Raw genomic sequence first — 18,274 nt, forward strand, 5'->3', positions numbered from 1 at the left:
CCTCTTATCCTCGAACTACTAGTTCTGGACTCCCCAACCATCGGGAACATTCTTTCTGAATCTACCCTGTCTACCCCTGTTAGAATTTTATAAGTTTCTATGAGATCCCCTCTCTTCTAAACTTTGGTGAATATAATCCTAACTGACTTAGTCTCTCCTCATATGACAGACCTGCCATCCCAGGAATCAGCCTGGTAAACTAAACCTTCGCTGTACTTCCTCTATAGCAAGGACATCCTCCTTCAGCTAAAGACACCAAAACTACGTACAATACTCCAGATGTGGCCTCACCAACATCCTATACAGTTGCAGCAAAACACCCCATCTGTATACTCAAATCCTCTCGCTATGAAGGCAAACATACCATTTGCCTTCTTTATTGCCTGCTGTACCTGCAGTCTTATTTCTCCCCATTGCCTCTCTCGGTCAAGATCACTGAAACCAAATGTATGGTTTCCGGTTATCAACCAACTCAGCAGATTGACCTATGACACCCCCTCCCCAAAACCATCTGAATAAACAGTCATCCAGGTCCAGGCCCCTTCCTGGATATTTTTGCTTCTTCATGAGAAGGTGAATTCATTGCCTACCAGGAAAGGTTTGAGGATTCTTCACAAACCAGTTCAGCCAGCATGATGCTTATGTTGGTATAGTTTAACGTTTATTTATTAGTGTCACAGGTAGGCTTACATTGACACTGCAATAAAGTTACTGTGAAAGTACCCGAGTCGCCACACTCCGGCACCCGTTCAGGTACACTGAGGGAGAAGTTAGCACGAGCAGTGTACCTAATCAGTTCATCTTTCAATAGTGGGAAGAAACCAGAGCACCTGGAGGAAACCCATGCAGACATGGGGAGAACATGCAGACTCCACACAGACAGTGACCCAAACCAGTAATCGAACCCAGGTCCTGGCGCGGTGAGGCACCAGTGCTAAGCACCATGCCACTATATTGAGTCATGAGTTCCAGAGTATTAAACCGGGATTGGACATTCTTTGACCAGTAGGTGTATCCATGACATTTTTACACTCTTGCCCTCTTGGTGGTAAAGGTGATGGGACATGACTGTGCTACAAAAGCAAAGGTTAAGGTGTGGCTGCAGCGCTTCCAGTAGCGAGGAGAGAATGTTAGACACAGTGAGGATGTCAATATTGAGTCCCGGACAGAAGCCCAGAATATGAGAACTACTTTAGTTTAAATGACATGGAGATTATAGAGTATTGGGTTTGTACCCCATCCAGATGCGTGCTGAGTATTCCACCACAATTCTGACTGCAATAGTAATTCAGAACTTGTAAAAGTCACAGTTGTAATTATGGTATACTGAGAGGGAATGCATAAACAGAAGGTATTCAGTCTTCCCGCTAAAGAAAATGCTTTATCAGCCTTTAATTATTTTCTTATTGAGCACTGTACCACAGGCTGAGATTTGAGATGCGCTCTGAAACTTCAAGCTGAGCTTTAGAAGAGATAATAATTGGAACAATATGTGTTTTGATGGAGACAGACACATGACCCAAGTTGTGTTTTGGGAAGGGCACTGACACAGCGACTTCTATGTTTTGCTGTGATTCTGCACAGTTAGTGATTTGCCTGGGCTTTTTATCGTGGAAGGGATTAAACATATTTTTGAAAAGAAGGAGTTAAATAAATGCTGTGGTGGAAAATTGCAGCACTCTAACTATCTAGGAACCGTCCCATTGATTTGTGGAATATTGCCTCCATATTCAACCATAAACTGATTGAAAGGAGAACCACACAAAACCAGAAAGTTCCTGTACTTAGGGAATGTCTCAAAATACTTCCAAGTTGAGCAGAGTTAGCCTATTACCACATTTCCCATCATTTCCTCAAAAAGTTGTGGTAGTATTCACCCAGGCTGCTCTTCTGTTTGTGTTTTGGCAGGAAATTTTCCACTGGCAACATTACAACCAAACCTTATCCAGAGATAATGTGGCATGATGTCCTGCCCTTACTAGCAAGTAGAGCAGTTGGATCTTGATCAAGAAGCCTGGTTCACTTTATTCTCCATCCAAGTCAATGAGCAAAATGTGGTTCATTTTCTGAATCTGGTCTCGATCAGCAAGCAAGGACATGAATCAAGCTGGGACCTCACTGCTCTGTATCCAAGAAAATCAAGGGGGCAGGTCCCAAATACACGTGAGTTGTAGTTCCATAAAAACAGTTATGATAGAGGCCCCAATTCTCTTTCTATGACATGGCTGACCAGGAGTCTTTCCCCCATTCTTACCACCCACCATTGGGGTGTGCGTTGACCTGTTTGGTCTCATTTTGAATGCACCTTTCCCATGGCCAATAAGATCTGGAGTGGAATTTGAACACAGAGCTTCTGCTGCAAAGGCATTACCCATTGCAGCATAGTGGTTAGCACTGCTGTCTCACAGAATCGAGGACTCGGGTTCGATTCCCGGCTTGGGTCACATCTGTGTGGAGTCTGCACGTACTCCCCATGTCAGTGTGGGTATCCTCCACATGCTCCAGTTTCCTCGTCCCACAGTCCTAAAGTTGCGCATGTTAGGCGCATTGGCCATTCTAAAAATCCTCCGTGTACCCGAACAGACGCCAGAGTGTGGCGACAAGGGGATGTTCACAGTAACTTCATTGCAATGTTAATGTAATCCTACTTGAAACATTAATAAATTTAAACCACAAGACTTGTCACCACCTTGTATGGGTCAGTGTATTGGTCAGTACTTTAACTCATTCAACTTAGGAGTCAGTACTTTAACTCACTCAGTAGAAATTCATCCCCAAGAAAATGGGGCAATTTACCCAATGACATCAGCATTGATGCCATCAGCATTGCGCATTAGAACATTGGAAATAAGAGCAGGAGTAGGCTATATGGTCCCTTAAGATCTTTCAACAAGATCATAGCTAGTCTTCCTTGCCCTATCCCCATTTGCTTGCGATTTCCTTAAAGCCCCAAAATCTATCAATCTCAGCCTTAAATATACTCAATTGCTAAGCATCCACAGCCTTCTGAGACAGAGAATTCCAAAAACAGCGATTGAATGGGTGATCTTGCATCAGACAGACTCAAGTTACTGAGTCTTTGATTTAATTCTCAGCATTTTGTCAATTCTTAGTGAAGATACTTGATTGATAGATGTGCTCAAGCCCTCTTCCCCACATCAGGAAGGAAAAAGCCAGTCTTGTTCAAATTCCAACAAATGCCACACTGAGTATTCGACATGGGACCCAGTTCACAGATGGTACAACATGCAGAGTGGTCAACGTGCAGAGGAAACTGATGTGGTGTTTAGTGTACCTTTAAGAAATGTTTTTTTTATTACCATGCTGTCTGCAGCTCACAGCTTTAGCTGACATCATTATTGCCGAGCTGTCTATAAGAAGTCCTTTAATTGCTCCTTAAGTGGCTTAAATGGAGGTTGTTTATTTTTACTGTGGGAATCAGTGTTATGACCCTGCATTGTTAGGAGGAAGAATATTTGCAGGTCAGGCAACAGGACCTCTCTCATTTTCTGTTTTTAGCTGGCAGCGCAGTGTTTAGTTTTAGAAGGGACATCAAGCTGGAAAGAAGTCTCTCTCTCTCTCTCTCTCTCTGGTTTTGGAAACTCTGCTAATTAGCTGAAAACTTCCTGGTGTTCTGGGAAGCTGTTCTGACTTCAAACTGTTCTGAGCATATCAGGAGAACTGCAGCATTCATCCAAAGGACTCGGTTCCAGTATCACGTGAGCATTAGATTTTGCTGTGTTAAACCTGTGGAAGCGTTTGGTCATGGGATTGGTTTGATTGGAACATCTTAGATATCTTTGTTAAGGATTATACATTATTGTGGTTGTTTTGGTTTTATTCGTAATTGATATGTTATCGCTAATTTTCTTTTTACGCGTGTTAACTATATTCTTCAATAAACTGTGTTTGCTTATCCGAGCCAAATTCAAGGTGCAAAACTTATGATCCAGGTGGACTCCATAAATCACTTAGGAGTTTCTGACCTGAACCATAACACTGAGGAGAACAAAAAGAGAAGTGCTGATGATGCAAGAAGCCCTGTTTTTAAAAAAAAACCCAAGCAAGCCAACCACAAAGACTTGACCACAAAAGAGTGAGCTGCCATCTTTCAGATAAATCAAAGCTGGAGTCCATGCAAAACTAACTGACAGACACATTGAAGTTTCCTTCAAGTTTGTGAAGAAGGCTGGTTATGCATACCCATGACAACATGATGATGGAATGTCATCATATCAAGGAGTCGGTTTAACTCAGTTGGCTGGACGACTGGTTCATGATTCGGAGTGATGGCAACAGCACGGGTTCAATTCCTTTACCAGCTGAGGTTATTCTCAACCTTGCCCCTGGCCTGTGTTGTAATATTCCTCAGGTCAAATCACCACCAGCCTAGGGTCATCTGGGACTATGATATTTAACCTTTGGGCAGCACAGTGGTTAACACTGTTGCCTCACAGCGCCAGGGACCTGGATTCAATTCCAGCCTCGGGCAACTGGAGTCTGCTTGGATGTCCTCCCACAGCCCAAAGATCTGTAGGTTAGGCGGTTTGGCCATGCTAAGTTGACCCTTAGTGTCAGAGGGATTAGCACGGTAAATACGTGGTGTTACAGGGATAGGATGTGGGTGTGATTGTTGTCGGTGCAGGCTTGATGGGCCGAATTACCTCTTTCTGCACTGTAGGGATTCTGTGGTCAGATGACACATCTAAAACATCTGCACTGTACACCTAGAAACCCCGAATTAGATGTTGACTGATTGTTTTCGGGGAGGGAGTTGATCATGTCCTTACGCCACATAAGCCCATTATATCAGCATGCTCCTGCCCCTCTGAAGTTATTTCCTCTTACCCTTGACTCCATCCTCACTCCCCTCATTCATTCCCTCCCCATCTACATCCGGGATTCCTCTGATGCCCTGCGTCATATTGACAGCTTCCAGTTCGCAGGCCCTAACCACCTCCTATTCACCATGGATGTGCAATCTCTCTACACCACCGTCCCACACCAGGGTGGCCTGAGAGCTCTTCGCTCCTTTCTTGAAAAGAGGCCTGAATAATTCCCATCCACCACCACTCTCCACCACCTGGCTGAACTCATTCTATCAACAACTTCTCCTTTAACTCATCCCACTTTCTCCAAATCAAAGAGTAGCAGTGGGTAGCCGTATTGGTCCTAGCTACGACTGTCTTTTCATAGGATGTGTGGAACATTCCTTGTTCCAGGCCTACCCAGGTCCCCTCCTACAACTCCTTTGCCAGTACATTGATGACTGTTTTGGTGCCACTTCATGCTCTTGTCCAGACCTCAAAAAAATTCATCAACTTCACTTCCAGTTTCCAGCCCTCCATCACCTTCACCTCGTCCATCTCCTTTCCCTTCCTTGACCTTTCTGTCTCCATTTCCCTGACTCCCACAGCTATCTGGACTACTGCTCTTTATACCCCACATCATGTAAGGACTCCATCCCTTTCTCTCAGTTCCTTCACCTCCATCTCATTTGTTCCGATGATGCCACTTTCTAAAGTGACGCTTCCAATATGTGCTCCTTTTTCCTCAACCATGGATTCCCATGTACAGTTGTTGACAGGGTGCTCAACAGCGCACCATGACCCTCACCCGTCCCCTCCCAGAACAAGGATGGAGCCCCTTGTTCTCACATTTCACCCCGACAGCCTCCACATTCAAAACATAATCCTCTGCCATTTTCGCCAACTCCAGTGGTGATGCCATCACCAAACACATCTTCCCTTCACTGCCTCTGCCAGCATTCCACAGAGACTGTTCCCTTCGGGATAACCTAGACCACTCCCCCACTATACCCAACATCTCTCCCATCACTCATGGCACCTTCCCATGCAATCGCAGAAGGTGTAACATCAGTCTGTTTACCTCTTCTGTGCTTACCATCCAATGTCCTAAACATTCATTCCCAGTTAAACAGCATTTCACTTACACCTCTTTCAATTTGGTGGATTGCATTCGCTGCTCCCAATGCAGTCTCCCTGTATCGGAGAGACCAAGCGTAGACTGGGTGATCGCTTTGCTGAGTACCTTAGGTCTGTGTGCAATCAGCACCCTGACCTTCCGGTTATTTGCCATTTTAACACACAATCTTGCTCCCGTGCCCATATGTCTGTCCTTGGCCTGCTGCAGTGTTCCAGTGAAGTTCAACGCAAACTGGAGGAACAGCATCTCATCTTCTGGCTAGGCACTTTACAGCCTTCCAGTCTCAACATCAAATTCAACACCTTCAGATAATTTGATCTATCCTACCTCGGCCCCCTTTGTTTTCATTCCATTTTATTTAATTTTTTTACTGTTCTCTACCATTTATTTCTTTATTGACTTTCTTCATTTTTCTTCCCACTCTTTCCCGCAATTTTATCCCCTTCCCTTACCTTTTCTCCCTCTCCTGCTTCCCCTTTTCTACATTTCACGTCTGTCACATCTCCCCTCGCCCCCCCACCTCCCCCCCCCCCCACCTCCTCCCTCAACATCTCCATCTGTCACTGATGACAGTTTCCCTGCCATTTGGCCATTTACACCCTCTCTGTGGTCAGCTATTAACAGTCTTTTCCCCTGGTTTCTGTGGCTATGACTCATCTTCCATTCCCTCACCCTGCAGTATAAATATCTCCCACTTTCTATGCCTTCTAGCTTTGACAAAGGGCCATCTGGACTCAAAATGTCAGGTCTTTTCTCTCCTTACAGATGCTGCCAGACCTGCTGAGATTTTCTTTCGGTTCCACTCCAGAACTTGTTGGCCATCAAAGGACTATTCATGATGCAGTTCAAAAGCTTGATAAGCAGCCTGCTAATCCTCCCAATATCCTCCTTTTCCTTTAAAGAAGGGAAAAATGAGTGTGAAGTTATCAAACAAACAAGCCATGAAGTCCTGCATAACAATGGATGCTCCATGGCCTGTAACACGGCTCCTCCCTCTGTGACTGGATCCTGAACTTCCTAACACATAGACCACAATCAGTAAGGATTAGACAACAACACCTCCTCCACGATTATCCTCATCACCAATGCCCCCCAAGGCTGTGTCCTCAGCCCCTTACTATTACTCCTTATACACCTAATGACAGTGTGGCCAAATTCCCCGCCAACTCAATTGTCAAGTTTGCTGATAACTCCACTGTAGCGGGCCAGATTGCAAACAATGACGAGACGGAGAGGAAAGAGATAAAGAATCTGGTGAACTGGTGCAACGATAATAATCTCTCCCTTAATGTCAACAAAACAAAGAAGATAGTGATCAACTTCAGGAAGCGAAGTGGAAGACATCCCCTCGTCCACATCAATGGGGAATAAGTAGAAATGGCCAAGAGCTTCAATTTTTAGGTGTCCAGATCACCAACAACCTGCCCTTATCCCACCATGCCAATGCTATAATTAAGAAAACCCACCAATGCCTCCACTTTCTCAGAAGACTAAGAAAATTTGGCATGTCTGCGACAACTCTCACCAATGTTTACAGATGCACCATAGAAAGCATTCTTTCTGGATGTATCACAGCTTGGTATGGCTTTGTCAAAGACGTGATGTGGGTATGCCGGCGTTGGACTGGCGTAAACACAGTAAAAAGTCTGACAACACCAGGTTTTAGTCCAACCTATTTATTTGATAATATACTCACAAGCTTTCGGGTTAGCCCCTTCGTCTGACGAAGGGGCTAACCCGAAAGCTTGTGAGTATATTATCAAATAAATAGGTTGGACTAAAACCTGGTGTTGTCAGACTTTTTACTTTGTCAAAGACTGCAAGAGAGTAGAAAGGGTCATGAATAAAGCCCAGTCAATCACAAAATCCAGCCTCCCACCCATTGACACTGTCTACACTTCCTGCTGCCTCAGAAAAGCAGCCAGCATAACTAAGAATTCCATGCACCCCGAACATATTCTCTTCCACCTTCTTCCATTGGGAAAAAGATATGAAAGTCTGAGGTCACATACCAACTGACTTAAGAACAGCTTCTTCCCTGCTGACATCAGTCACCTGACATCACAGGTGCTATCACACCTGCTGAGATTTTAGAGCATTTTCTGGTTTTGGTTCAGATTCCAGCATCTGCCGTATTTTGCCTCTATCCTCCTAGATGGTGGTGGGAGTCGGTTTGGAAGGTGCTGTCTAAGGAGTCTTGCTGAGTTGCTGCAGTGCATCACTCCCCGCTGGCTGTACTGAGCACCATTTCACTGTGCATTGCAATGAAATCTTGGAGTTCTTATGGCTCAATATGCAGCGCTCCGATGTAGCGCCCCTACCTCTGAGCCAGAAGATCTGTGTTCAAGACCCACTGTATTCATGCTGCCCACCTTAAGGTTTTGTACCTGAATGCTCGGAGCATTTGAAACAAAATGGATGAATTAGTTGCACAGATAGATGGAAAGGGGTATGATATAGTTGGCATTATGGAGACGTGGCTCCAAGTTGAGCAAGGATGGGAACTAAACATTGAGGGCTATTCAGTGTTTAGGAAGGACAGACAGAAAGGAAAAGGTGGTGGGGTTGCATTGTTGATTAAAGATAATATTGAAATGTTATTGAGGAAAGATATTAGCAAAGATGATGTGGGGCCTCAGCTATTTACCATTTATATAGATGATCTGGAGGAGGGAACCGAGTGCAGGGTGTCGAAATTTGCTGATGACACCAAGATTGGGGGAAAGGCAAATTGTGCGGAGGGTGTGGAGAGTCTGCAGAAGGATCTAGATAGGCTGGGCGAATGGGCCAGGAAATGGCAAATGGAATTTAATGTTGGCAAGTGTGAGGTGGTCCACTTTGGTAGGAAGAATGGTAGGAAGGACTATTACTTACGTGGCGAAAAACTGCAGCAGGCGACGGTGCAGAGGGACCTCGGGGTCCTTGTGCATGAGTTGCAAAAACCCAGCTTGCAGGTGCAGCAGGTGGTCAGGAAGGCGAATGGGATGCTGGCCTTCATAGCGAGGGGGATTGAATATAAAAGTAGGGAGGTCTTGCTGCAGCTGTATAGGGCATTGGTGAGGCCGCAGCTGGAGTACTGTGTGCAGTTTTGGGCGCCGCACCTGCGCAAGGATATTTTGGCCCTGGAGGGAGTGCAGAGGAGGTTTACTAGGCTGATACCGGAGTTGAGGGGATTGAGCTATGAGGAGAGGCTGAATAAACTAGGCTTGTACTCGTTAGAGTTTAGAAGAATGAGGGGAGATCTCATTGAGACGTATAAGATGATGAATGGGATGGATAGGATAGAGGTGGAGAGACTCTTCCCGCTCAAAAAAGACAGTAGGACTAGGGGGCACAGCCTCAAGATAAAGGGGAGGCGGTTTAGAACGGAGTTGAGGAGGAACTTCTTCACTCAAAGGGTGGTGAATCTCTGGAATTCTCTGCCCGTTGAAGTGGTGGAGGCTGCCTCGCTAAATATTTTTAAGAAGCGGGTTGATGGGTTCTTGATAAGAGAGGGGATTAAGAGTTATGGGGAGAGGGCGGGAAAGTGGAACTGAGCCACAACAGATCAGCCATGATCTTATTGAATGGCGGGGCAGGCTCGAAGGGCTAGATGACCTACTCCTGCTCCTATTTCTTATGTTCTTATTATGTTCTTATGTGGAATCTGTATGGGTCAAGTTAGAAAACAACAAGGAGCAAATGGGGATGGTATACTGACCACCAAACTGTAGTGGCAATGTTGGGAAAAGCATTAGACAGGAAATCAGAGATGCATGTGTTAAAAGAACATGTGTGATTATGGATGACTTTAGTCTGTATATAGATTGGGAGAGTCAAGTTTGTCATAGCACAATAGAGCAGGAATTTCTGTACTGCATACGGGAAGGTCTTCTGGAGCAATATATTGAGGAAACAAAAAGGGAGCAGGTCATCTTGGACTGGGTGTTGTGCAATGAGAAAAGATTAGGTGGCAACCTAGTTGTGAAAGAACCCTTGGGGATGAGTGACCATAATATGAGAGAATTCTTTGTCAAGATGGATAATGATGTAGTTGATTCTGAGGGTCTTGAATCTCAGTAAAGGTAACTATGATGATATGAGGCATGAATTGGCCATGATGGACTGGGAAACATTACTGAAAGGAAAGACAGTGGACAGCAATGGCAGTCATTTAAAGAATGAATAGGTAAACTCCAAAAGTTAGTTATTCCTGTTAGGTTCCAAGCGTGATAAGGAAATTGTGGCCAAACCATGGCTTACAAGGGAAATGAGAGATACTATGAGATTCAAGGAAGAAGCATACAAATTGGCAAGAAAAGTAATAGGCCAGAGGATTAGGAGCAGTTTAAAATTCAGCAAAGGAGGACCAAGGGATTGATTAAGAAGGGAAAAATAGAGCATGAAAGTAAGTTAGCAGGGAACATAAAAACTGACTCTAAAAGTTTCTATAGATATATAAAGAGAAAAAGATTGATCAAACAGTCAAAAATGGGAGAATTCATAACAGGAATAAAGAAATGGGAATTAAATTTGTACTTTGCTTCAGTCTTCACAAAGGAAGACATGAATAATATACCAGAACATTCTGAGAGAAACATGTTTTAGTGAGGAGTTGAAGGCAAACAGCATTAATAAAGAAATGGTTTCAGGGAAATTGAAGGGACTGAAGGTGGATAAATTTCCAGGTTCTGATAATCTTCATCCCAGAGTACTTAAGGAAGTGGCCCTGAAAATAGTAGATCTATTGGTGGGTATTTTCCAAAATTCTTTGGACTCTGGAATAGTTCCTACCGATTGGAGGGTAACTAATGTAAGCCTGCTATTCAAAAAGGAAGGTTTGAGAGTAAACAGAGAACTATAAATCAGTGAGCCTAACATCAGCACTGGGGAAGTTGCTAGAGTCTATTATCAAGGATTTCATAACTTGGCATTTGAAAGGCAGTGGTATAATCAGACAAAGTTAGCATGGATTTACAAAAGGGAAATCATGCTGGATGAATCTATTGGAATTTTTTTGAAGATATAACTAGTAGTGTTGATCGAGGAGAACCAGTGGATGTGATTTATTTAGTCTTTCAGAAAGCTTTTGACAAGGTCTCTCATAACAGACTACTTATGTAAAGTTAAAGCACATGGGATTGCAGATAATGTCTTGAGATAGATTAAAAGCTGGTTAGTAGATAGGAAGCAAAGAGTTGACTTAAGTGGATCTTTCTCTGATTGGTATTCAGTGACTAGTGGGGTTCTGCAGAGATCTGTGCTAGGATTCTCAACTGTTCACATTAAAGATGTGGAAGAGGGAACCAAATGTATTATTTCCAAATTTGCAGATGATACAAAGTTGGGTGGGAGGGTGAGCTGTAAGGAGAATACAGAGATGCTTCAGCTTGATTTGGCAGGCTGAGTATGTGGGCATGTGCATGGCAGAAGCAGTATAACATGGATAAATGTGAGGTTATCCACTTTAATAGCAATAAGAGGAATACGGATTATTACTTGAATGGATACAAATTGAGGTGGATACTCAACAAGACCTTGGAGTCCTTGCACATCAGTCACTGAAAGTAAGCGTGCAGTTGTAAAGAAGGCGATTGGTATGTTGGCCTTCATAGCAAGAGAATTTGGGTATAGGATAGGGACGTTTCGCTGCAATTGTATAGTGCATTGGTGAGACCACATCTGGAATATTGTGTGCAGTTTTGGTGTCATTATCTGAGAAAGGATGTCCTTGCTATAGAGCAAAGGTTTAGCAGGCTGAATCCTGGGATGGCAGGTCGGTCATATGAGAGTAGACTAAATTGGTTCAGATTATATTCACTGGAGTTTAGAAGAGTGAAAGGGGATCTCATAAAAACTTATAAAATTTTAACAGAGTTAGACAGGGTAGATTCAGAAAAAATGTTCCCAATGGTTGGGGAGTCCAGAACTAGGGGCCTTAGTTTGAGGATAAGGGTTAAACCTTTTAGAAGTGAGATGAGGTAAAATTTCTTCACCTAGAGGGTGTTGAATGTGTGAAATTCATTACCAGAGAAATTAACTGAGGCCAAAACGTTGTGTGATCTTAAGAAGAAATTGGATATAGCTCTTGGGGCTAAAGGGATCAAGGGATATGCGGGGGGAAGGAGAGGATCGGGATATTGAATTCGATGATCCATCATGATCAAGATGAATGGCAGAACTGGCTCAAAAGGCCAAATGGCCTTCTCCTGCTTCTAGTTTTTATGTTTCTATGATGCAATTCAAAAATTTGACAAAAAGAGCCTGCTAATCCTTTTGACGCCTCCTTTCTATTCCCCAGAAGAGGGGAAAAGTGTGTGTGAAGTTATCAAACAAACAAGCTATGAAGTCATGCAATAGCAATGCATAACAACCCTGCAGTATGAGCCAGAACTCCCTCAGCCTCAGCAAAGCCACCCTCTTTGGAAATACTTATGTGGTTTCACAGAGTGCCAGTTACACACTAGTTTGGAATATCGTATTTAACTTTCGAAATCAAATAACTCACCAGGCTGATGGGCTACATTCCAAGGGTTGAGGAAGCTGAAGACTGGGCTGGTTGGGAGTTTAAAATAACCAAGGTGATTGACAAGGAACAACTCTACAAGATGAAGTCATTTCGGGGGATGTCACAAGCTTGAAACAAAGCAGTTAAAAGTGATTCTAAAAGTTTCCTTCATCTCTCCCCTCCCCTGCAACACTGCAAGAGTTAGAAGGACAATCTCTCATGGGCACATTGAGAACCAACTGAAGTCATTAAAAAGGACAGCAGAAACTTACTTGAGAAGTAAGGTGATCAATGAATGTGGAGAAAAGACAAAGAATTGGACCAAAGAGATGAATATTTACCAAGGTGACTAATACATAGCACAAGGCTCTATGGGGTCATAAAAAAATTCATTCAAGGGTTGAGGGCTTTGCTAGCTCGGCCAGCATTTATTGTCCATCCCTAATTCCTGTTGAGAAGGTGGTGGTGATCTGCCTTCTTGTTCTGCTGCAGTACATGTGGTATAAATGCACTCTCAGTGCTTTCATAGAAACCTGCAGTGCCGAAGAGGCCATTTGGCCCATTGAGTCTGCACTGAAAGTAATCCCACCCAGGCCCCATATATTTACCCCACTAATCCCTCTAACCTAATACTAACGACTGTGCCACTGTGCCGTCCCACCCACTGTGCCATCCCACCCACTGTGTCACCATGCTACCTCATTGTTAGGGAAGGGGTTTCAGTACTTTGGGTGGCACAGTGGCAGAATGGTTAGCACTACTGCCTCACAGCGCCAGGCACCCAAGTTTAATTCTGGCCTTGGGTCACTGTCTGTGTGGAGTTTGCATGTTCTCCTTGTGTCTGCATGGGTTTCCTCCGCATACTCTGGTTTCTCCCATATTCCAAAGATGTGCAGGTTAAATGGATTGGCCATGCTAAACTGTCCCTTAGTGTTGGGGGACTAGCAGAGTACATAGATGTGATTAAGGGAATCGGGCCTGGGTGGGATTGTGGCCTCTACAGACCTGATGGGCCAAATGGCCTCCTTCTGCACTGTAGGGATTCTATAATTCTATTCTATGATTTTGACCCAGCAACAATGAAAGAGCAGCAGTATCTAAGTCAGAATGATAAGTGACTTGGAGGAGACATGGTGGTGTTCCCATTTACATGTTGCCCATGCCCTTGTAAATGGTAATAGCCGTTGCTTTGAGAGGTACTACCTAAGGAGCATTAGTGAGTTCCTGTAGTGTATCTTGTAGATAGTGCACCCTTCTGCTACTGACTGTCAGTGGTGGAAGGAGTGGATGTTTATGGATGTCAAGTGGGCTCCTTTATCCTAGATGGTGTCAAGCTTCTTGAGTGTTGCTGGAGCTGCACCCGTCCAGGCAAGTGGTGAGTATTCCATCACACTCCTGACTTGTGCCTTGTAGATGGTAGGCAGGCTTTGGAGGGACAGAAGGTGAGTTACTCACTGCAGGATTCCTAGCCTGTGACCTGCTATTGTAGTATTTATGTAGGTAGTCCAGTCAAGATAACCCCAGGATATTGAAAGTGGGGGTTCAGCGATGGTAATGCTCTTGGATGTCAAGGGACGATGGTTAGATCTCTCTTGTTGGAGATGATCTTTGCCTTGTGTGGTGCAAATGTTACTTGCCATATGTCAGCCCAAGCCTGGAAAGTATGCTGTTTGCCACACAAGTAGTCCTTAATGTGAGATCAATATTCTCACCAGCAGGCCCATATCTCTTATTGCACCTTCAAACTCCCATGCTGAATATAGTTGTGTGTAGATTAAGGTGGCTTTCCTACTGCATAACCAGTCAGCTTGATGGGGGTGGGAGGGGATCTTTCAGAATCACATTTATCTGGTTTTGTTAATATTTAAAGCTCTCCCACCAACTTGTCTCCCACTCCCCATTCATATTCCACCCACCAGAGTTATTCCTCATCAAATTCCTTCATTGTAACTCTCAGTCAGCTTCCCCATCTCCCAGTCAACTTTAACTTAGCAATTTCCCAAACCAATGCTCTGTGTAACCACCAGGACGTTTCTTAAGAAGACGATTAGGGCTGTGTTTATGTTAAGCTGAAGGAAGTTCTGGCTCACCCACGCCACAGAGGCTTAACTCATGATGCAAGATTGTTGTGCATTGCTCCAGCATAGTCTCAGAGTGATGCACAGTAATGCTGACACCAGTGATCAGTGCTGACACATTTTCATCATCCCCCATCCCCCCCCTCAGAACTTCCTTCAGGTACCAGCCGTTTTTCACCACCCCTCCTCAAAGAACAACCACCACCTGCCAAAATATGCTGTCTCACCCAATGCCCACCCTGTCCAAATGTATTTGTCCAAGCATTGAGCCATCCTCGGCTACCCTTCATCTAGCCTAAGTGACTAATCTTCACCTGACCTCAGATGGTATAACAATTCTAAAAGGCAATTAAGAATAAGCAATAAGCTCTGACCTCATCAGCAACACCCTCATCCCATGAATGAATAATAAGTAATTGCACAACAAAGTCCATTGTGCCACTTCCCAAATTCCTTGCACATATAAACCTTCCCAAAGGAGCTCTGGTTGAGGTTTCTGATGAAGCCAAGCTCCTTTCTCCAAAACCAAGGTGAGCTTTATATCAAAAGCCGATCCAAGCACGAAGGGCCAATGGGTGAGACTCCAGCCAGTGGATTGGGAAAGTCGCACCATAAGGGTTCCCACCATGGAGCTACCACAATGGAGTTACCAGCATGGTGTTGCCATTGTCCCCATTAGGGAAGCACCAAGTCAGCAATTTCCTGGCATTAATTCAAGTGGCAGAGGCTTCATGTGCAGATGTGGGCAAATGATCCTGAGGCCTGAGGAACTTTTTATTATGCAGTGAGTGGCAAGAATAAAGGAGACTAACGAAGAAAGATTGAGTCGGTTAGGATTGGATTTTCTCGAGTTCAGGAGAACGAGGGGAATCTCATAGAAACCAATAAAATTCTAAGAGGACTAGACAGGGTAGATGCAAGAAGCATCGGGTCGGGGCGGGGCGATCACAGTCTCAAGATACAGGGTAGACCATTTAGGACAGAGATGAGGAGAAATCTCTTCACCCAGAGAGTGGTCAGCCTGTAGAACTTGCTAGCACAGAAAGTAGTTGAGGTTAAAACATTGAATATCTTCAAGAAGCAGTTAAATATAGCACTTGAGACAAAGGGGATCAAAGGATATTGAATTGGTTTAGTTTAGTTTTTATGTATTAGTGTCACAAACTGACTTACATTAACATTGCAATGAAGTTACTGTGAAAATCTCGAGTCGCCACACTCCAGTGCCTGTTCGGGTACACTGAGGGAGAATTTAGCACGGCCAATGCACCCTAACCAGCATGTCTTTTGGACTTGGATGATCATAATGAATGGTGGGCTTAAAGGGCTGAATGGCCTTCTCCTACTCCAATTTTCTATGAGACGAAAGCTGAAATGCTAAAATATAAATGTTCAACAATTATAAATCATTTGGAATTGGATAGCGACACATACAGGAGAAGAAACATAGGGGTTTTTGGAAAGAGCAGGGAAGTAATCTAATTGGATCACTCCAAACGGGCGGCACGGTAGCACAGTGGTTAGCACACTGCTGCTTCAGAGCTCCAAGGACCTGGGTTCGATTCCCGGCTTGGGTTACTGTCTGTGTGGAGTTTGCAATTTCTCCTTGTGTATGTGTGGGTTTCCTCCAGGTGCTCCTGTTTCCTCCCACAGTCCAAAGATGTGCGGGTTAGGTTGATTGGCCGTGCTAAAATTGCCCTTAGTGTCCTGAGATGCTTAGGTTAGAGGGATTAGTGGGTAAATATGTAGGGAAACTGGCGTAGGGCCTGGGTGGGATTGTAGTCAGTGCAGACTCGATGGGCCGAACGGCCTCTTTCTGTACTGTAGAGATTCTAAGTCAAAACAGAAAATGCTGGAAAATCTCAGCAGGTCTGACAGTATCTGTGGAGAGAGAATAGAGTCAACGTTTTGAGTCTAGATGACCCTTCGTCAGGGCATCACAGTTCTGACAAAGGGTCATCCAGACTGAAACATCAGCTCTATTCTTGTCCACAGACGCTGTCAGACCTGCTGAGATTTTCCAGATTTTCTGTTTTTGTTTTAGATTCCAACTTCCGCGTAGTATTCTGGTGGCATATTAGTTAGCACTGCTGACTCAAAGCGCTAGGAATCCGGGTTCGATTCCTGCTTGGGTCACTGTCGTCTACGTGGGTTTCCTCCGGGTGCTCCAGTTTCCTCCCACAGTCTCAAAGACGAGCTGGTTCGTACAGTGACCGAACAGGCGACGGGGTGTGGTGTCTAGGGGATTTTCACAGTGACTTCATTGCAGCATCACTATAAACCTTGCAACTAATAAATAAACTTTACTTTTTGCTTGGATCATTCCAAAAGCTGGCATGCACACGATGGGCCAAATGGCCTCTTTCTGCGAGAACAGTGTACGTGTGAAATGTACGTGTTTTCCTCTGCAGGGGCTCCCGGCAGTTCAGTTAACTGGAGCATTAGATGAGGATTGCCTATGAGTTATCCCATTGCTCCACTAGATTACGTCGTACGTTCGTGTCAGATGTGACGATTTGGAGAGAGTCCCTTATACAATCGCCCTGCCACTGGAAGCCAGGATCGGGAAGGTTTTCTGCTGCTGACTTGAAGCTGGAGGAGAAATTGGCTGCGAATCCCTGGGAGTCCACACTCAATGTAAGTCACAGCAGATTTTGTATTCTAAGTACCGTTCATTTAGAAATACATTGATCTGACGTTTGCTTTTTTTTTGCTACACTCAGAGTTGCTGTTTGGTTCTCCAGCGCAGTTCAGATTTTGATGAAAGTGATGGGAAAGTTACAGAATGTCATCATCTAAAAGAGAGAGGGAGAAAAATCTTTCTAAATACGAACCCTTCTCTCCCGTATTAAACGAATGCCTTTTGTTTCAATTGGCCAGCTCGGGAATTTAACCGAGAGGGAATTGTCCTTTGTGGACTGTTACTTTTCTGGGAGTTTGAGGCAGGGATGGGGTAACTCGGGGGGAGAGTTTGGAGAGGGGTTGGGTGAGTGGGGAGAGCTTGAGGCGAGAGATACGGCGCCTGGGGGGAGAGTTTGGTGCAGGGGTAGGGTCCCTGGGGGGAGAGTTTGGGGCAGGGGTGGGGTGACTAGGGGGAGAGGTTGGGGCAGGGTTTGGGTGACGGGGGGGGGAAGAGTTTGAGGCAGGGGTGGGGTGACTGAGGGAGAGTTTGAGGCAAGGGTGAGTTGACTGGGGGAGAGTTTGAGGGAAGGGGTGGGATGACGGGGGGGAGAGGTTGGGGCAGGGTTTGGGTGACGGGGGGAGAGTTTGAGGCAGGGGTGGGGTGACTGGAGGGAGAGTTTGGGGCAGGGATTGGGTGACTGGGGGGGAGAGGTTGGGCTCCCACGGATGCGGAGGAATAGTTTTCTCCCAAACCTTTGAACAAGTGAAAGCGACTGGCAGCAAGCTGATGTAAATAACACCCTTCACCCTGACCTGCCAGCCCGGGAATGTGATCGGAATCTCCGGCAGAATTCTCGGAAGTTATTGGGAGCCGAGGGGTCAGTCAGAAGAACCCAACACAAAATGATGAAAAGGAAATAGCAGTCACTGATTGAGGAACTAGGAGGACGTTTAATTAGATCCTTCCTGTGAGAGAGAGAGAGAGAGAGAACTTTTCCTGATTATTTCCATGTTGTTGGAAAACTTGGCCCCATTCATTAATTTAGTGGTATCTTTGAAATGAGGTTATTTGGTTAAATGCTAGCTGCTAGTTGAACCATCCTGCTTTATTTCTATATTGTGAGAGTTCTGAGTTGAGTGC

The 18,274-nt window shown here is 44.8% G+C and overlaps 1 protein-coding gene across 4 annotated transcripts in view; it reads left to right on the forward strand.

Annotated features, from left to right (window-relative positions):
• The first annotated feature begins 17,038 nt into the window (after positions 1-17,038).
• kank2 (KN motif and ankyrin repeat domains 2) overlaps positions 17,039-18,274 on the forward strand; it is a 132,985-nt gene continuing 131,749 nt past the window's right edge. For 3 of the 4 annotated variants that reach the window (XM_080216472.1, XM_080216476.1, XM_080216473.1), the window contains exon 1: positions 17,040-17,148. The gene's annotated coding sequence lies outside the window, so the exon portion shown is untranslated. Of the gene's footprint in view, positions 17,149-18,274 lie in introns of all 4 variants that reach the window. The other variant, XM_080216475.1, reaches the window with a different exon arrangement.

The sequence above is a fragment of the Carcharhinus amblyrhynchos genome, chromosome 33, assembly GCF_965287045.1.
Source record: "Carcharhinus amblyrhynchos chromosome 33, sCarAmb.v2.hapA, whole genome shotgun sequence".
In the NCBI taxonomy this organism is placed as follows: Eukaryota; Metazoa; Chordata; class Chondrichthyes; order Carcharhiniformes; family Carcharhinidae; genus Carcharhinus; species Carcharhinus amblyrhynchos.